The 21,723-nt window shown below is 41.9% G+C and overlaps 1 protein-coding gene and 1 pseudogene across 4 annotated transcripts in view; both read right to left on the bottom strand.

Moving 5' to 3' along the window:
* LOC128696568 (zinc finger protein 84-like) overlaps nucleotides 1–21,723 on the bottom strand; it is a 312,038-nt pseudogene that overhangs the window by 213,276 nt on the left and 77,039 nt on the right.
* The window catches only part of LOC128696570 (uncharacterized), a 53,335-nt gene that overhangs the window by 19,493 nt on the left and 12,119 nt on the right, over nucleotides 1–21,723 (bottom strand). For 2 of the 4 annotated variants that reach the window (XR_011393249.1, XM_070094781.1), the window contains exon 2: nucleotides 8,322–8,585. The exons of 1 other annotated variant lie outside the window; for it this stretch is intronic. The gene's annotated coding sequence lies outside the window, so the exon portion shown is untranslated. The remainder of the gene's footprint in view (nucleotides 1–8,321; nucleotides 8,586–21,723) is intronic. One more of the 4 variants, XM_070094782.1, reaches the window with a different exon arrangement.

The following is a 21,723-nucleotide window of genomic DNA, read 5'->3' as shown; positions in this document are numbered from 1 at the left end:
ATATATATGTATATATATATATATATGTGTATATATATGTATATATATATATCTCAGTAGTAGTAACCAGTTACCAGTAACCAGTGTACCGTTGACTCAACGACCAACCGTCTCTGCCTGAGTCACTGTCTATTCATATTGCGCTGAACTGGCATTATTCAAAAGACCCTCTCACTGGGTACTGTGGCCAGTCAGTCAGTTGACGAGAGTGGCTGAGGAGACAAGGCAACGGCTGTCAGGGCTCTCTCCACATATCTGCAATTATACGTAATAACAGCCTACGTGAGTATTTCTTACCTAATCCACGTGTCGAACTCCCACATGATAAATGGTGACAGCGGTGTGGAGCGTGGATTTATGTTTTTAAGGGTAATTCAAGACTTTAGAAGGCTGTGTGAGTAGCGGCAGGGTCAAAGGTGAACCGTCACCCACCAGCACTACCCTCACACACCACCTCCAGCCAGCCGACCTACTCCCCTCACAACCTTCAGCCTGCAAGCCTGTTGCAGCCGTTTCAAGCTTCCTGGCTTAGTTGTGTGCTAATTGCTTCAATCTCCGAGGGGTTGACCCGGATTTTGCGATTAAGCCAGTCAGTAAGCCAGACTGTGGAAGTGAACGCCAGTCAGCCTATCATCCAGCCTGTCTCCTGTCATCCAACTGCTCCTCCGTGCTTTGTGCATCGTTACACGTCTTCCAGTCAGCCATTCTCGTGGGGTAAGCCAGTCAGCCAACCCAGCTTCTAACCCAGCTGAGAGAGAGAAGTAAGCCACGCAGTAAGAAGTAAGCCAAGTTCCTCTGAAGTATTGTCTGTATCGCTTTGTGCTCCCTGTTGGATGCTAAGAGTGGTTTTCACCATTCCTGTGGCATAGAGTGGTTTATCAAGCCACCTTCATGGGTAGAGAGTGGAGTGCGCGCCAGTGAGCGCCAGCAGAATCACGCCCACCACCACCACTCTCTCCCACCACTATCCACAACCACCACCAGCCACCCACCACCAGACACCTCATCTACCTGTGGTTGTTTGTACCCTTGTACCGGGTCCTAGTACTGTTTTGGCTCACATAATTGGTCAAGAGATTGTAGCTGGCGCCAACGATAAAACCCAATTATGAGAGTTCCCCGAGAACGCGCATTCTTCCGACAACAGTGAGTGTAGGTGACGTCAGCCCTCACCGCGCAGGACACCCTACAACCTTCACCTCATCACCCCTCACCGCCCGTCTACTACAGACTTCAGTGATAATTTTCTTGAGACATTTTTCTTGCATTTAAAGACATTTGCGTGTGTGAGACATTTATAGTAAATTGCTTGTGTACTCTAAACCTTGTGTTTTCAGTGTAAACGCAGTATTTCTTTGACTCATTATTTTTAGAATATTTTTCAGTGTTTTCACTTATCTTATATTTTTTATTCTGTGTTTTTCTTTATGCTACTCCTGTCTCTAGTAAGTATTATTGTGTAGTGTACCAGTCAGTCACCCTGTGTGAAGTGATTCATTTTTTTTATTGTATTCTTTCAGCGTTGTATTCTCCAGTAATTGTCATTGTATTTCATGCAGTGATATTCACCCCAGTATACCAAATTATCCATTTATTTCTATGTGTGTCTTTTTTTCGTATGCCAGCAGTGTCTCATGCCTCTAATTTTTTCGCAGACTGTGTACCATTATTTTTGCCAGCAAATTTTTGTCGTATCAATCACAGCAAGATTTTGTTGTATCAGTCACAGCAGGATTTTGTTGTAAGAATATATTATAATGAAGTGTGCCCTGCCACTGTAAGTGTTAACCTACCCGTTTTGTTCCTTTGTTTTATTTTATTCATATTTTTATATTTCTTGAACAAATTCACTCTTGATGCAATTTCAATTACTTTTAACGTAAAGTGTTTTCCTTACTCTGTTTGAGTAAATTGTTTTGTCTAATTTACAATTAAGAGTTAAAGTGTTCAATCAGTTTATTTTTTTTCTCTTCATATTTTAATTTTATCATGTAACCTGAGTTTTCCCAGTGACACTTTATTACTGCAGTGATTATTTCTACACCTTATTTTGTTGCACTTGTTCTGCAGTGAATTATTTCCTTTTATTGATATTTTTATGAATTATATTTTAATTTTGTCTATGCATTCTTAGAAAATACTTAAAATTTCCCAGTTAACAATTTAGTAATTTTATTTTATACTTTTTACATTGATTTAAAATTTAATTAATTAATTTCTTTATTAGCAAGAGTAAAGACAGCTCATTTTGCATTTAATTCAGTCTCCAGTAATATTTTTACTTGTATATTTCAATGTAAAATTTTTATTTTGGCAAATAGTCCTTTAAATTGAGTTTTCCTTCCTCTTGCACTGTATCTTAGACATTTTTTTTTTTATTACTTCTGCAAAATTAGTTGTATATCTTTTATTTCAATTCTAGAATTTTATATCATTTTTATTGTTCATTATTTTTGCCTTATTTGTTCTCGTGCTACTTTGCCATTATGTCTCACATACCGTCAAGTGATACTTTAGTGAATGTCGACACTCAGACCTCTCAGGCTACTGCTGGCCCTGTCATCAGTCCTCACAGTTTCTTAGCGACTGACAGACCGACTCAGACACCGAGATATTATAGTTATACTCGTGATTCCCTTGATGCGTTACCTTTATTCAATGGCCATGTACATAGTCTTGAAGCATGGTTTGCAGCCATTCGTTCTCGTGCTAGTGCTCTAGGTGAAGGTCCTCCTTCAGAGGAAAGCCTTATCAGACTTGCTAAAGAAGCTCTTTATCGATCTCCTGCTGCTGTTCACGTTGTTGATCTCCTTGATATGCGAGACTTCAGGAATCTTACTAAGTGGTCACAATATGAGGAACTGATTCGTTCTTTCCTTGTCCCAGTAAAAACAGCTGATCCATATGTCGTTCTTAGGGAACTAGTGAATGCTACACCCATGAGTAATGAATCGTTGAGTGCATTTGCTGTTAGATTAGACAAACTTTTATCATCATTTATCAATGCTGTCCAATCATCATCTTTTCTCCCTGAAGAGGCTAAACCATTTACAGAATCACTTGCTAAAATAGCGGCTTTTGGAGCAATCAAAGAACTAATGCCACCTGCTTCTGTGTGTGCTTATGAGGCTCATCCTCCAACTGTAACGATGGAACCACTAACAGCCTTAAATCATGTACGTTCCTTGTGCCCCCAGGGTACTTTCCCTTGTATTAAAAGTAATGTCACACATATGCCTCAGTCTGCACTACCTCTTGTTTGCGCCACAGAGACAAATCGTGGTCGTCAACCATCTCAGAGATCACCAAGAACCAGTGTACAGAGTCGTTATACACCTCGTAGTATTCATAGTACATTCAGTAACCATAGTCGGCGGAATTGTTACAACTGTGGTTTCCGTGGCCATATTGCAATTAATTGTCCTGATAGTTACCCTAAGAGACGTCGTACTGATGATGAGTACTCAGATCTTCCCTACTGTACTTATCATAGAATACATGGACATGACACATCTGAGTGTAATGCTCTCTATAACCTTCAGTACTCTAGGTCTTTCCGTGGTCGTTCCAACCGCAGAACCCGTAGAGGAAACAGATCTCGTGGTTTTCAAAATAACCAGAACCAGGCTCATTCTTTCAATTCTCAAACTAACCAGAACCAGGCTCGTTCTTCCAATTCGGGGGAATTCGAGCGCCCCAGTCAAACCGTCCCATGGTGACAGTAGGTGATAATGAGTACACCATCCCCGTTCACAACTCCTTTGAAGCCTTAAGCAGTCTCGAGAATGACAACCCTGCTGATGATGTTGCTTCGCATGTCTCTGACATAGATGATTTTGGGGATGGAATAGAACAAGTCTTTTCTGATGACAATCCACCCTTTTGTTTGCACATAACTTCCAATGCAACCATAGGCCCTATAGTGCAAGCATCTGTTTATAATGCGCCCGTTCATTTGTTCATGGACTCTGGTGCGCAAGTCAATATTATTAGGTCTAGTTTGTTTAAGGATAAGAAGTTACGACATGTCCTTCTCGTAGAACCGACTCATGTGTCCTCCCTTAGTGGAGTATCTGGTTCTCACCTGCGTGTCCGAGGTCGGACTTCCCTAACCTTTTCTATCCAAGGTAGAGACTTCACTGCTTCCTTCCTTGTTGTCGACCAGATTACTTTCCCTGGTGACCTTCTACTGGGATTTGCTTCCATGCGAGACTTACGCATTGTGCTCGACCCTTATCGATGGCATGCACAAATTGACGACTTGATCGTTCCATTCTGGGGTTACCAGCTTGGATCAGAAATCTGTTATACTGCTGCAGAGTATGATGTACGGATTAAGTCCTTACAAGCTAATGCATTCTCCAGTAGCGTACCCAAGCGGTCAGGCACTGGTAATTCTGTCACTCCCATCAGTGTTCCACCTATACCTTCAGATTTGCAGGATAGTCCGATGCCTCAAGTGTCCGAGGACGCTCAGATTGCCTTGAGTGCACAACCTATCCCTGCAATGCCTGCTAGTTCAAGTAGTAGTTTCTCCACAGGGGACGCCTTGTCGGAAAACAATTACTTGCAACTAGTAATGCCATCTCTTGTTGATGTCACATGCCATCTGCAGAAAGACGTTTCTGTTGCGGCTAGTGCTCTCACTAGAGTGTCTGTAGTTGTTCAGTGTTCCAGATGGCGATAACGTCCTAGTTGACAGTGATTCCTGCAAAGTAAAAGGTCTATTTGTTGAACCATCCTTACATGTTGTAAGAGATAGTAAGATCCATTTCTACCTGGCCAACACTTCTGGTCACAGTGTTCGCCTTAGAGCAAATACCAATCTTGTTGACCTTGTTCACTATCCTTACCCTGTTCAGGTAGAGGATGAGTTGTCACCTGACCAGTGGGTCGGTGCTATTTCTGCCGGGGAGACCTCATCCACTTCACTGGATCAATCTGTTCCACCAGTAGAGGAGAAAGACTTAGCTCCCACTGACTTCCCAGATGAAGTCAAGCGTTTGTTGACTCTGTTGAACAAACGTCGTAAAGCCATTGCTTTACCAGGTGAGAAGATGGGTATAACGAACTTATTGTCCCATCGTATTCCACTTGAACCTGGTACTAGACCTATCTACATACCTGCGTACAGAATGCCTCATTCACAAGTTGCTGTCGCAGAAGAATTGATCAATCAAATGCTTGATGATGGAGTTATTGCACCTAGCAATTCCCCTTGGAATGCACCCTTGATACTAGTACCTAAGAAGGATGGTACTTGGCGCCCAGTAATTGACTTTAGGAAGTTAAACGCGAAAACCATTCCAGATCGCTTTCCACTCCCTGTACTGGGTGATCTTTTACGTAATATCGGAGATAACAAAGTCTTTTCAACCCTAGATTTGTTACAAGGGTTTTGGCAAGTCCCTCTTCACGAGGACAGCCAAGAGCTAACTGCATTCTCCACTCCTACAGGTCATTATCACTTCCTCCGTATGGCATTTGGATTACGATCTTCCCCTATCACGTTCTCAAGGCTCATGACTAATATCTTTAGAGGTCTCATAGGTAATGCACTTATGGTGTACTTAGATGACGTAATCGTCATGTCTAAAGACGTGGATACACACTTGAAAAGACTTGACGTAGTACTTGGTAAGCTTGAAGAAGCCAATTTAAAGATCAAACTGTCAAAATGTCAATTTTTCAGATCAGAAATTAAGTTTCTTGGTCACGTAGTCACTCCTAGAGGGGTTACGACTGACCAAAGTAAAGTAACTGCAGTACTAAATTTTCCAACTCCCAAAACTGCTGATGCCGTAAGATCCTTTGTGGGCTTAGCAGGTTTTTATAGATCTTTCATTGCCAATTTTTCGTCCATAGCTGCTCCTCTAACTGAGTTGCTTAAGAAAGATGCTCCTTTTGTTTGGACCTTCCGTCAAGAAAGAGCATTCCAAACTCTAAAAGAAAAGCTAACATCTGCTCCAATTTTGAAATTTCCAGATTTTTCTAAGCCTTTCTATCTGACAACTGATGCTAGTTCAATTGGCATAGGTGCCGTACTAGCTCAGAAGACCGATGGCAAGTACAACGCAGTTGCATTTGCTAGCCGAGTCCTTACGAAGGCTGAACGTAATTATACAGTAACTGAGCAAGAAGCTTTAGCAATAGTATGGTCTTTAAAGCACTTCCGAGACATTATTTATCAGTACTCTGTTCATGTCTTGACAGATCATGCTCCACTGATACCCTTATTCCAGAACAAACAACCTACTGGAAGGTTAGCTAGATGGACCTTGACTATCCAAGAGTTCAATCCCACCTTTGAGCATTTACCTGGCAAGTCAAATGTAGTCGCAGATGCCTTATCGCGACATGTTAGTATAGTAACTGCAGACCCTCCATTTAGTGCTGAAGATGTAAAGAATGCTCAACGAACAGATCCCATGTGGTCTGGTGTGATTCGATTCCTGCTCCAGGAAGATCTTATTCTGAATGTGAAGCCACCAGCACCCATCAGTGACTTTGTCATGAACCAAGAATTACTGTATCGAACAGCCGAGTTGGGTACTCCTAGCAGAAGAGTATACCAGTTAGTAATTCCACAGTCACTAGTGAATGTAGCCTTACAGCTAGTTCACGATGTACCAGGTGTTGCACACCCTGGTATGGATCGTTCAGTAAAACAAGCCAGATTGAAATACTTTTGGCCTCGAATGGCAACTGATATTTCTGAGTATGTTAAGAAATGTAGTGTCTGCATGCAACATAAAGGCAATGCTAATGGTCCTAATCCAATCCAAGTGTATCCAACTACTAGCGAACCTTGGGAAAGAGTTGCGCTAGATTTGTTAACTAATTTCCAATGTTCCCTCCAAGGCAACAAACATCTGTGTGTTATGGTAGACCATTTCACCAGATATTATGAGTTAGTTCCTATTGCAGATAAGACTGCCGAGACAGTAGCTAAAGCGTTTAAAGAACGCATTATCTGTAGGCATACCACCCCTAAGTCCCTAGTAACAGATAATGGAGGTGAATTCTGTAATGAAATTCTTGAAAATTTGTGTACCTTGTACAAGATCTCTAAATCCACCATTGTTCCTCATCATCCTGCCAGCAATGGGTTAGCGGAACGAACCAATAAGAAAGTACTTGATGTCTTGAGAGCCACTATCAATCCCAACAGTGAAACTTGGGATGAAGTTATACCTGATGTGCAGTGTGCTATAAATTCTGCTTACAATGTTTCTATAGGTGACACTCCACATTATGCATTGTACGGTGTAGATAAACGTTTGCCTTATGAGTTGTTATATTCTAATCCGAAACCAAATTACTACCCTGATGATTTCATAGCAACTCATACCAGCTTAGCTCAAAGTGTTTTTAGAAGAATCCGTGAAACACTTCATAAATCAACAGCAGAATTTACAAGAGTCGCAAACACTCGATCAAAGCCATCCAAAATCAAAGTAGGTTCGAGAGTTATGCTGATTAACTTTAACAAAACGTCTGCAATGCCAAAGCTTGATCAAAAGTTTGTTGGTCCTTATCGAGTAGTTGAACATATCACTGGTAATAAGTATAAGGTTAGAGAGATTAGTACAGGTCAGTATAAAGAATCGCATTTGGATCATATGAAGTTAGTATGTGATGATAATGATGTTCCAACCCAGACTAATGTGACAGACTCTGACAATCCTCCTGATCCTGTACTCTCTTCCTCTGATACTCAGTCAGACGATCAACCTGAATGTCGTTATTCCCTACGTACACGACAGGTATTGAGAAATCCTCAAGTATCATTTGTAACTTCCAATTCAGATTTGCCTCAAATACAGCATGAGTTAGCCAATGCTACAGAGTTTGATCCTCCCAGAGATGACACCCATTCTGCATATGCCAATCTTACCCTAGCAGAGTTGGGGTTAAATGTAAATAACCTGTATAGATGAATAATTACAGTATCAACTTATCAGTATTCAAGAATTTTTTTTTTGTGTTCATGTTCTCTCCGCATTCTGAGAGTTAACAGTCTAGATTTGCGTGCACCGAATCTGCCTTTCTGTTAAACACTCTTTCTTTGTATATATTCCTTCCTCAGAATCCGTAGATCACACGAATACAGATCGATCGATCAAAATTTTATTTTTATCACTTGTAATCTCAATGTTGAGTTCGTTCATTTGTTGAGTTTTAAGTTGTACTATAGTATACCTTGTATTGCATTACAGTTTCAGTTACGTAAGCTTTCATTCCAATGTTCTACTTATGTATATATAATGTTTAATTGTTGTGTACTTTGACATTGTATAGAATCAGCCCAAGCCGTATACCTGCCATCTCTAGTTTGTATTAGTTGTATGTCGGGACGACATACGTTAGCGTCGCCGAGCTCTCAGTAGTAGTAACCAGTTACCAGTAACCAGTGTACCGTTGACTCAACGACCAACCGTCTCTGCCTGAGTCACTGTCTATTCATATTGCGCTGAACTGGCATTATTCAAAAGACCCTCTCACTGGGTACTGTGGCCAGTCAGTCAGTTGACGAGAGTGGCTGAGGAGACAAGGTAACGGCTGTCAGGGCTCTCTCCACATATCTGCAATTATACGTAATAACAGCCTACGTGAGTATTTCTTACCTAATCCACGTGTCGAACTCCCACATGATATATATGTGTATATATATGTATATATATATATGTGTATATATATGTATATATATGTATATATATGTATATATATGTATATATATGTGTATATATATGTATATTATTATTATTATTATTATTATTATTATTATTAACACACTGGCCGATTCCCACCAAGGCAGGGTGGCCCGAAAAAGAAAAACTTTCACCATCATTCACTCCATCACTGTCTTGCCAGAAGGGTGCTTTACACTACAGTTTATAAAACTGCAACACTAACACCTGTCTTTCAGAGTGCAGGCACTGTACTTCCCATCTCCAGGACTCAAGTCCGGCCTGCCGGTTTCCCTGAACCCCTTCATAAATGTTACTTTGCTCACACTCCAACAGCACGTCAAGTATTAAAAACCATTTGTCTCCATTCACTCCTATTAGACACACTCACGCATGCTTGCTGGAAATCCAAGCCCCTCGCATACAAAACCTCCTTTACCCCCTCCCTCCAACCTTTCCTAGGCCGACCCCTACCCCGCCTTCCTTCCACTACAGATTGATACTCTCTTGAAGTAATTCTGTTTCGTTCTATTCTCTCTACATGTCCGATCCACCTCAACAACCCTTCCTCAGCCCTCTGGACAACAGTTTTGGCAATCCCACACCTCCTCCTAACTTCAAAAATACGAATTTTCTGCATTATATTCACACCAAACACAGCCCTCAGACATTACATCTCCACTGCCTCCAGCCTCCTCCTCGCTGCAACATTCATCACCCATGCTTCACACCCATATAAGAGCGTTGGTAAAACTATACTCTCATACATTCCCCTCTTTGCTTCCAAGGACAAAGTTCTTTGTCTCCACAGACTTCTAAGTGCATCGCTCACCCTATTCACCTCATCAATTCTATGATTCACCTCATCTTTCATAGACCCATCCGCTGACACGTCCACTTCCAAATATCTGAATACATTCACCTCCTCCATACTCTCTCTTTCCAGTCTCATATCCAATCTTTCATCACCTAATCTTTTTGTTATCCTCATAACCTTACTCTTTCCTGTATTCACTTTTAATTTTCTTCTTTTACATACCCTACCAAATTCATCCACCAACCTCTGAAACCTCTCTTCAGAATCTCCCAAGAGCACAGTGTCATCAGCAAAAAGCAACTGTGACAACTCCCACTTTATGTGTGATTCTTTATCTTTTAACTCCACGCCTCTTGACAAGACCATCACATTTACTTCTCTTACAGCCCCATCTATAAATATATTGAACAACCTCGGTGACATCACACATCCTCGTCTAAGGCCTACTTTTACTGGGAAATAATCTCCCTCCTTCCTACATACTCTAACTTGAGCCTCACTATCCTCGTAAAAACTCTTCACTGCTTTCAGTAACCTACCTCATATACCATACAAGGCAACGTCTGCCACATTGCCCCCCTATCCACCCTGTCATACGCCTTTTCCAAATCCATAAATGCCACAAAAACCTCTTTAGCCTTATCTAAATACTGTTCACTTATATGTCTCACTGTAAACACTTTGTCTACATACCGCCTACCTTTCCTAAAGCCTCCTTGTTCATCTGCTTTCCTATTCTCTGTCTTACTCTTAATTCTTTCAATAATAATTCTACCATACACTTTACCAGGTATAATCAACAGACTTATTCCCCTATACTTTTTGCACTCTCTTTTGTCCCCTTTGTCTTTATACAAAGGAACTATGCATGGTCTCTTCCAATCCCTAGGTACCTTACCCTCTTCCAAATATTTATTAAATAATTACACCAACCACTTCAAAACTATATCCCCATCTACTTTTAACATTTCTATTTTCATCCCATCAATCCCAGCTGCCTTACCCCCTTTCATTTTATCTACTGCCTCACGAACTTCCCCCACACTCACAAATGGCTCTTCCTCACTCCTACAAGATGTTATTCCTCCTTGCCCTATACACGAAATCACAGCTTCCCTATCTTCATCAACATTTAACAATTCCTCAAAATATTCCCTCCATCTTCCCAATACCTCAAACTCTCCATTTAACAACTCTCCTCTCCTATTTTTAACTGACAAACCCATTTGTTCTCTAGGCTTCCTTAACTTGTTAATCTCATTCCAAAACTTTTTCTTATTTTCAACAAAATTTGTTGACAACATCTCACCCCCTCTCTCATTTGCTCTCTTTTTTTCATTGCTTCACCACTCTCATACATTCCCCTCTTTGCTTCCAAGGACAAAGTTCTCTTTTTCTCCATATACTCTTTCTTCCTTGCATCACTTCTACTTTGTAAAAACTTCTCATATGCTAACTTTTTCTCCCTTACTACTCTCTTTACATCATCATTCCACCAATTGCTCCTCTTCCCTCCTGCAACCACTTTCCTGTAACCACAAACTTTTGCTGAACACTCTAACACTACATTTTTAAACCTACCCCATACCTCTTCGACCCCATTGCCTATGCTCTCATTAGCCCATCTATCCTCCAATAGCTGTTTATATCTTACCCTAACTGCCTCCTCTTTTAGTTTATAAACCTTCACCTCTCTCTTCCCTGATGCTTCTATTCTCCTTGTATCCCATCTACCTTTTACTCTCAGTGTAGCTACAACTAAAAAGTGATCTGATATATATGTGGCCCCTCTATAAACATGGACATCCTGAAGTCTACTCAACAGTTTTTTATCTACCAATACATAATCCAACAAACTACTGTCCTTTCACCCTACATCATATCTTGTATACATATTTATCCTCTTTTTCTTAAAATATGTATTATCTATAACTAAACCTCTTTCTATACAAAGTTCAATCAAAGGGCTCCCATTATCATTTACACCTGGTACCCCAAACTTACCTACCACACCCTCTCTAAAAGTTTCTCCTACTTTAGCATTCAGGTCCCCTACCACAATTACTCTCTCACTTGGTTCAAAGGTTCCTATTCATTCACTTAACATCTCCCAAAATCTCTCTCTCTCCTCTACACTCCTCTCTTCTCCAGGTGCATACATGCTTATTATGACCCACTTTCGCATCCAACCTTTACTTTAATCCACATAACTGATCCTTCAACATTACTGCTACCCCTTCCTTAGCTCTTACTCTCTCAGATACTCCAGATTTAATCCCATTTATTTTTCCCCACTGAAACTCACCTACCCCTTCAGCTTTGTTTCGCTTAGGGCCAGGACATCCAACTTCTTTTCATTCATAACATCAGCAATCATCTGTTTCTTGTCATCCGCACTACATCCACGCACATTAAAGCATCCCAGTTTTATAAAGTTTTTCTTCTTCTCTTTTTTAATAAATGTTTACAGGAGAAGGGGTTATTTTTTTTATATATTTTATTTAAAACCTATGCAGCGTAACATAAAAATAAAAATAAACAGGAAACAGTATGGATCTAAATCCAAAAGGTTCGCACACTGACAAAATAAACCCGACACAAAATACCTGACACAAAATGATTGCACCTATATACTCGCAAGGTATTGCTGTATAACATACAACAATAACTTACGGCACGAACATAGCTACAAATAAACACAGTCACAGGGTCGTGAACTGAAATATATACACATTCATGATTCAAAACCTTACATATATATAAAATTTACATATAACATGACATGTCCAATGCTCAATACAATAAAAAAAAATATACAAGAAAGAGTATCCATTAATCCCATCCTTCTCATTAATCAATAAACCAAAATCTAACATCATAACCTTACTAGAACATCTACATACTTATCCCTAACAATACAGCTTTACATATACTAAAATACGAATATATATATATATATATATATATATATATATATATATATATATATATATATATATATATATATATATATATATATATATATATATATATATATATATATATATATATATATATATATATATATATATATATATATATATATATATATATATATATATATATATATATATATATATGTCGTGCCGAATAGGCAGAACTTGCGATCTTGGTTTAAATAGCAACGCTCATCTTGCCATATAGGACAAGTGAAAATTTGTGTATGCAATAATTTCGCCAAAATCATTCTGAACCTAACGAAAAAAATATATTTCACTGTGTTTGTTTAGTATTAAATTACTGTAAATAAATCTAAAATATATTTAGTTGGGTTAGGCTAAAATAAATTGTTCTTGTTATAATAAGGTTAGGTAAGTTTTCTAAGTTCCTTTTGGTGCAAAATTATAAATTTTTACATCAACATTAATGAAAAAAATATATCTTTAAACGTATAAGAGAAAATTTTAGAAAGGACTTAATTTTAAATGAGTTCTTGCTAATTGACCAATTTTACATATTCGGCACGACATATATATATATATATATATATATATATATATATATATATATATATATATATATATATATATATATATATATATATATATATATATATATATATATATATATATATATATATATATATATATATATATATATAGAAAAGAACTTAGATTTAAAAACGAAAGGCTCATTACTGGTACAATAAACCAGTATACAAAATCTCAGACACAAATGGACTGCGTCTATAAACTGTCTAGATATGTCTGTCTACCATACAGCTAAAACTTACATCAAGAACATAGCAATGAAAACAAACCGGTATCAGGGTACTGACCTTAATTATAAACTTTAAAATGAATCGAAACATACATATATAAAGTTTTACATAACGCCTGACCCATGACAAAGGCTCAATGGAATAGAAAGGAATATACACACAAAAAAATGTTTATCAAAATCACATAAATAAAAAAAAAAGAAAAAAAAAAAACAGTATATAAGTATATCTCTACATACAAAAACCGAGCACAAACATAAATTCAAACTAAAACACACTTCATGTCACAAAGAACAATATTACTCAAGACTCGTGTCATACGAGACTGATACACATCCAAATAATGCAAAAAAAAAACTTTGAGATTACAGCATACATTCCTGAAATATGATATATAGATCATAACGAGTCCTCAAGTTCTACATCCACACTTGGCAAGGGAACCACAAGGTTGATGCAAATAATGCCTCAATGAAAACCAGGAAAACATTCCAAACGCACATTCACAACACTCTCACGACCCCCCCCCCCAGGGAGGCGAGCCCGCTGTGACCCCCTGACTCCCTCTCAACCTATGAAAACCCCTTCACTCACTCATTATCAATCACAGATTCACGAGAATCCCTAACGTTAGCATTCTACACCCCTCTGAGAAAACCTGATCCCACCTCCTCCCATACAATTCTCTGTTACGACACATCGTACGATAGAACGTTATCGCCAGAACCTTCCTTCGCTCTTCACTATCCCCTCTTCCCCTCATCACCCACAATATATGTATGTAATCTACCATGATATAATCTAAAGCTCTTATGTCGCCCTCGTCTAACCCACCCATATCTAGACTTAAAGCACGCAGAACCGACACCCCACGACCACCCACCCTCTGTACCAACCTACTTAACCAGCACCTGACCTCTTCTAACCCTTCACAAAAATAAACTATATGGAATGCAGTCTCGTCCCTTCCACAGATACCACACCCCCCACCCTCCACAACCTGTTTGTTTCGTAGTATCGCTCCAGACGGAAGCATCCCATGCAAAAAACGATACATCACCTAACGTTCCCGAGGGTTTAACGTCATCTTACTAATTCTATACCAAATACTCTTCCATGCATACATGGGGAACAAGCCCTCAACTGGGACAACGCACCTACCTACAAGCAATCTACACAAAACCCTTATGCGAACCTTTCTCAGTTCCTCAACCAACATCACGGCCCTGAAAACGATTTCGCATTCCCTCAACTCCATTCCTCGATACCACATACCCAGCCTGTAATGCATCCTGCCCAACTGTCCCGTGTTCACACCCACACGCAAAACTTCCCATTTAAGAAACACACATTTAGCCCTCTGTCTCATATCCATCAACCCCAACCCACCCTGACTTACAGGTAACATTATAACTTCTCTCCTTAACCAATCACAATGTGAACCCAGCAAAAATTTGTATACTCGTCTTAAGATCCCCGCAATCGCTGTCCCTGTAATTGGGAACACAGCTGCGACATGCCAAACCTTACTATACAATAAAATGTTTACAACTATCACTCGCTGTATAAGAGTTAGGTGCTGGGGTCTCAGAACACCTAGACGCCCCACGATCGTTTCCAGTAACCTATCCGAGTTTTCCACCCGCGCCACCACCATGTCATAAGTAAGTAAGTAAGTAAGTAAATTTATTCAGGTATACACAATACAGTTACATAGAATTATCATACATAGCAGCATATGTGTAGAGAACCTAGGATAACCCAAAAAAGTCAGACAGAGTGACTTATTTCCATTGGGGTCCTTTTACCTTATTATTATAATATAAAGGTTATAATATTTTCTTATTATTCTATAATGAAGATAACATCTTATTATCATACTAAAAAGACTATCTACTACACGAGGGTCATTAAGACTATCTACAATACGAGGGTCATTAAGACTATCTACTACCCGAGGGTCATTACGACTATCTACAATACGAGGGTCATTACTAGGGATAAGGTAAAATTTACACGTATTTTAGCTAAAAAATAGAAAATCATTCCCCTCCCTTTCTGTTGCTTCATTCATCAGACACTTTTTGGCAGTCTTCTTGAACTGGTTCATGCTATGACTGGTCTTGACATTTGTGGGTAGTCTGTTCCATTCCTTTATTGCTGTACAATAAAAGGTGTTTGAAGCCTGGCCACTGACTGTGGGTACTACAAAGTTGTGCTCTCTCCCCTTAGTACTATGATTGCTGCGGTTCCCAACCTTGACAAAATTGACAGCAAGATATTCTGGACACTGTTTGTGAGCTATTTTATAAACATGATTTAGCTTCAGTTGTTTTACTCTGTCTTCAACATTCAGCATATCCAACTGCTGTAATTCATCCTGGCCTACATGTTCTCTTGGTCCCAGCCCCAGGATGAATCTTACGATTTTGTTCTGGGTGATTTGCAGTCTATCTTTCAGTTTTTTTGTCAAGGCAGAGTACCAAGAAGAGCAAGCGTAATCCATATGGCATTGTATAAGGGCTAGACATAGGGTCCTGCGAGCCTCAGTAGGTAGACACTGTGCTTGTCTATACAGGAACTTCAGCCTGGCATTCGCCTATAAATAATACCACAAATCTTTAAAGACACCGCCCATTCTTTAACAACATTACGTCTCCCCCCACCCCCCACCCAAGAACCTTGACTTCGCACTATTTACCTGCATTCCCGTGGCACTTCCAAACACTTGCATAACCTCGTCCAACACTCCCACTGACATTGTTCGCATCGCTATTGGGCCGTGCAGACAGGCTGCGCAGTAGCTCCTGATTCAACTGATTTCTGCGCAGTTTTCACAGACCACTACAAGTCACAAGATGGCGGACCGACAAGGCAGGAGAGTTAACACGGTCTGTGTTGCATTCACACTAGGCTCCCTCAGTATTTCTACAATGCACACATTAATGCCAAGCATTATATGAGACCTCTATGGCATCCCCAACGAAGAATTATATGGCGTAGCTTTGAATGGGATGTCAAGGATATTTATAAAATTCGTGAATGCCGGCTTCTACAACAAGATTGTGGAAACTTTTCAAGAAAGGAGAATGGTAGTGAATTCGGCTGTGGAAGTGTGTCTACATGACGTGTCGACGTATGTTACCTGGGTTAAGGTGAGAAATGTGCCTTTCGAGGCAGAGGAGTACGATCTGCGGGATGTTTTCGGCAGATACGGAACGGTGCATGCAGCGACCAAGGGAGTGTGGAGAGAGGGCCCATACGAGGGGTTCCCGGAGGGCTCCTTCACCATCAAGATGACGTTCCGCCAGTCGATTCCCTCTTATGTACGTCTGGAGAAATATAGGACCCAGGTGTTTGTTCATTACACGGGCCAAAGGAAGACTTGCAGACTATGCAACTCTTTTGAGCATATGGCTGCCCAGTGCCCCCGTCGACTGGTTGGCCACTCCCAGGACCAGTCACCTGTGGGCCTACGGGCTGAGGCTTTCGTGACTGAGCCTGGTACCTCCGCTGGGCAAGTTCCCAAGCTTTGGAGTGATGAGATGCAACAGGAGGACACACAGTCTACGATGTGTGCCACCTTGTCTGTGGATGCATCGACCATGCCCACGCTTACAGTGGATCCTGTGGAGCCTGAGGTTTTGCCACAGGATAAGTTGCTGGAAGACGTGTTGCAGGACCTTCTAGATGGAACAGAACATGGTCCTGTTGTTTCCACGTCGTGTCGTGAGTTAACGACTGAGGAAGCCCCTAACATGGAAATGCAGGACAAAACCACGTTTGTACGGACGCATAAGGTGGTGGTGGAGGTTCACCAGGAGGCTTTGCCTAGCGAGGAGATGCATGTGCATGGCAGCTCCCGCAAATGTTCGGCAGGAGCGTCGGATATGGACGACGTCTTGACACCAGGACAGCGCCCAGGGAGGAAATCGTGGGCGAAAGTGGCTGAGCCGCCTGTCACAGAAGGGATAGTTTCAAGGTCCCAGCATAAGGGTAGAGTGCGGGGGGAGGGGGGTCTCGAGAAGCCGAATGACAAAGACGGGCAGTCTAATGTGGGAGTGGGAACAGGAAAGACCCAAAAACATAGAGGTAAACCACGTTTTTTGTAAATTCAAGTGTGTTACTATCAATGCCAATGGCTTAAGGACTGAAGTTAAAAAAGTGTGGATGGAGTGGTTTTTGCGTCGTTACGATGTGGATGTATGTTTTATGCAAGAACATAATTATAAATTTGATAGAGAGTTACGGTTGAAAGGCTACCGAATGTATGTGAGTAATTCTTTAAAATTAAAGGGAGGGGTGGCTATAGCGGTGAAGGAGTCCAGCCCTTGGAGCATCTTGGGATGGGAGGAGGGGGGGAGATGGAAGGGTGGTGAGGGTGGATGGGTATTGGGGTGGGGTTAGAGTTTGTTTTATCGGAGTTTATATGCCAGCGGACAGTAATTCTAAAGTTAAAATAGACTTTGTGAGGGAGGCTTTAACGTTTCACATCTGTGGTTTACCTTTAATTTCGGTCTTAGGTGGGGATTGGAATTGCATTATCCGCCATGGGGATGTTGAGCCAAGGGGGGCGGGGTGCGTTCTACCTGTCCTAAGAAATCTGCTGGGGGATGTAGGGGTTTATGATGTAGTGGGGAGGGGTGGGTGGGGGTGGAACATACGTTTGTGCGCAGAGGTTATGCAGCCCTACTGGATAGGATTTATGCAACACAAGGAATTCGAGTTGGGCGCGTGCAGACCCTTGATCTTGGATTTTCCGATCACCATGCAGTGCTAGCGGACTTGGACTGGGATGGAATGATCAGGGTTTATTCAGGGTATTGGAAACTGAATGGGCGGCTCTTCGAGGGGGAAGGGAATGGGTCTGCTTTTCAGGATTGGTGGAAAAATATTTGGGAAACGCAGATGGCAGATGAATGTTTGTTGGAATGGTGGGAAACACGTGCCAAACCCGGAATAGCGAGTTATTATAAGAAGCGGTGAAAGGAGGAAGCAAGGTGGAGGTTTGGGCTGCAAAACTATTTGGAGGGGCAGCTAAATGATTACTATGTGGAGGGTGGAAGTAGTAGGTATGACGACATTGAACATCTTCGTAGTCGACTTGCAGAAATTCACAATGAACGTTGTAATGCGGTTCGAGTCAGAGCAGGTATGGAAGAAGTGCTCTGGGGTGACAAACCTTCCGGTTGTGTCTTGCGCAAGTTCAGGGTGAGACAACAGGCGACGTCCCTTTTGCAATTGGAAGTATGCACGGGTTTGGGTGGTTACCTGCCTGGTCAAGTACTCCTCACCATGGACAGCATGAGTTTTTATGCTTATCTATGGTTTGGAGAAAAGCTATGGCGGGGAGTAGGGGGGGTCCAGGACGGTGGCCTGGTGGGGAGGGATTTCAGAAAAGTTGTAAGTGACAGGGATAGAACGGTACTAGAAGGTAGAATTCGAGTGGAGGAGGTAGAGGAGGCGATTTTTAGTATGAGTAAAGGAAAGGCACCAGGTATAGATGGCATTTCGAATGATTTTTATAGGGCGCATTGGGGAAGTATAAAGCATTGTTTGGTTGATGTATTGAATTGCATGCTCACGGAGGGGAGGTTAGGTATGTCGCAAAGTACGGGGGTAGTTGTGTTGGTGCCCAAAAAGGGAGGGGGGAGGGGTCTGAGTGCATATAGAGCAATATCTCTTATGTGCTCGGACTATAAAATCTTTGCAAAAGTTTTAGGAAATAGAATGAGGAAGGTTATGGGGTCGGTTATTCACGAGGGACAGCTAGGCATACCAGGTAGGAGCATGAGGGATGGGCATGTACGTATTAGGGAATTTTTGGAGGAATGTCAAGGGGTTGGTGTCCTCGGGCTTGACTGGCAAAATGCTTACGACTGTGTTGATAGAGATTTATTGAGGCTTATTTTATTGAAGCAGGGTTTTGGAGAGGAGATTGTAAGATGGGTTGATACCTTGTATGTCTTGGCTATGATACGTGTACAGGGAAACGGTAAATTGGGGCAGCCGGTCCGTATGGAAAGGGGTTTGAGGCAAGGGTGCCCCCTCTCACAGCTGCTTTTTGCTTGTATGCAAAACCCCTTTTATGAGCTGGTGGATGGTGGTTTGAGGCGTGGGACGCGGAGCAGTGACCATGCAGAGCGTGTGGTCGGGTACGTAGATGATACCACGATTTTGTTAAAAGGGGATCGTGGGATGGATTGTCGAGTTTTTTGGGACAGAGTCTGGCATGTGCGTCAATAAAGCAAAATCGAAATTATTGGAGGTGGGTACATGGGTGAGGGGGAGGTTGGGCGAAAAGTATGGGTGGTCAGTCGTGGTGCAACTTAGAATATGTGGTATCGTGTACATGGCAGATGAGAGGGAGGGCCGGAGGGTGAACTCAGAATTGGTGGTTAATAAGGCTTTAGATCGACTTCGAGGGCTAAGAGCTGGGGATGTATCTTTGCAGCAGAGGACAGTAGTGGTTAATACACTTGTTTATAGTAAAGTATGGGGTGTGGCTGAGGTGTACCCTTTAAGAAATGTGGATATTCAGGAACTGCAGAGAAGGGTCTTACGTTATGTTTGGGGTTTCGGGAGGGCTTGGTTAAGCCGGGAGGTTGTCATGACCCATGTTCGCCGTGGGGGTTTAGGTCTCCTGGCTTTGGGGCCACGGGTGAAGGCCCTCTAAGTTAAGCAACGGTTCCTCAGGGCGGGCGGTGAGAAGGGCATCCGGGTGGGTCGGGTAAGATAAGATAAGATAAGATAAGATAAGATAAGATTTCGTTCGGATTTTTAACCCCGGAGGGTTAGCCACCCAGGATAACCCAAGAAAGTCAGTGCGTCATCGAGGACTGTCTAACTTATTTCCATTGGGGTCCTTAATCTTGTCCCCCAGGATGCGACCCACACCAGTCGACTAACACCCAGGTACCTATTTGCTGCTAGGTGAACAGGACAACAGGTGTAAGGAAACGTGTCGAAATGTTTCCACCCGCCGGGAATCGAACCCGGGCCCTCCGTGTGTGAAGCGGGAGTTTTAGCCACCAGGCCACCGGGCCATGATTGACATGCGTAAATGGTGGAGCGGCAGGGGATTAATCGAGTGTGAGGACATGCTACATTTGTTATTAAAATTGAGAAATGCGCAACGGATTCAGGTGGGGCAAATGGTCAGCATACGTTGTCGTAAGGAAATTGTACAGGGATTGTCTGTTTTTCCGCTGTATAATTGGGGGGAAATATGGGACGGATTTTGTAAACTTAAGTTGGCACCAAGGGTTCGTGAATTGGTGTACAGGTTTGTCATGGGGATTTTAGCATCAAAATCGGTCTTAAATAGGATGGGTTTGGTAAGGGAGGCGGATTGCTTACGTTGCGGTCTCGAAGAAACAGCTTTTCATGCAGTCTACTTTTGTGATACCTTGGGCAAAGTTCGTTCGTGGTTGGGGCAGGTTTTCGATTTTCTTAGTGGGGGAAGTATCTCAACCTTATGAGCCTTAACATTAGACGTTAGCGGAGTATCAAGTGAGGTACGAAGAGCAATAATGTACGTGGTGGCTGATTTTCTTTATATATCGTGGGGTATGCGGGAAACCGGGGGAACAGTTAGGATCAGGGCAATTGCGGCAGGTATCTACAGAACGTATTGCAGAAATAAGCTCATATATGGTAGAAGTTGGGATAATAGTTTTCCTGCAAACTATCGAAGTCTTACTGTTCAAAGGTTGCTGCAACTGGGGGTGGGGTAAGGCAACGGGGGGCTGGACTACCCCGGTGGTAGCACCAAACGGTGGGTTCGGGACTCCAGGGTAGAGGGCGGGTTTTGGGGAGTGACGTGTATGTATTATGAATGGTTCCGTGCGTCTGTGTGTGTATGGTTGTGGCGTTGTGTGGAACTGTGATCTTGGATTAATCCTAATATGGTCATGCATCTTGATAATACAGATAAAAAGCAATATTTCAGTATATGTTCCAGCCTCTGCAAGACTGAACTGGGTCCCGACTATGGCCGGGGCTTGGTGAAGTATGTTGGGTCTTTCCTGGGATTCCCGTTAGGTTTTGTTTAGTTATTTGTAAGCGGAAGCCTCGCTGATATCACCGATAAAAGTACACGTTATACTGCCCTTTAAGGGGAATGTTCATAAGCAGACCTTTACCTGGAGTTTACCTGGAGAGAGTTCCGGAGGTCAACGCCCCCGCGGCTCGGTCTGTGACCAGGCCTCCTGGTGGATCAGAGCCTGATCAACCAGGCTGTTACTGCTGGCTGCACGCAAACCAACATACGAGCCACAGCCCGGCTGATCAGGAACCGACTTTAGGTGCTTGTCCAGTGCCAGCTTGAAGACTGCCATGAGTCTGTTGGTAATCCCCCTTATGTATGCTGGGAGGCAGTTGAACAGTCTCGGGCCCCTGACACTTATTGTATGGTCTCTTATTAACGTGCTAGTGACACCCCTGCTTTTCATTGG

This window comes from Cherax quadricarinatus, chromosome 47 (genome assembly GCF_038502225.1).
Source record: "Cherax quadricarinatus isolate ZL_2023a chromosome 47, ASM3850222v1, whole genome shotgun sequence".
Lineage (NCBI taxonomy): Eukaryota > Metazoa > Arthropoda > Malacostraca > Decapoda > Parastacidae > Cherax > Cherax quadricarinatus.
Note: the sequence above shows the minus strand (reverse complement) of the source record. Positions and strands in the feature narration are given on the sequence as shown.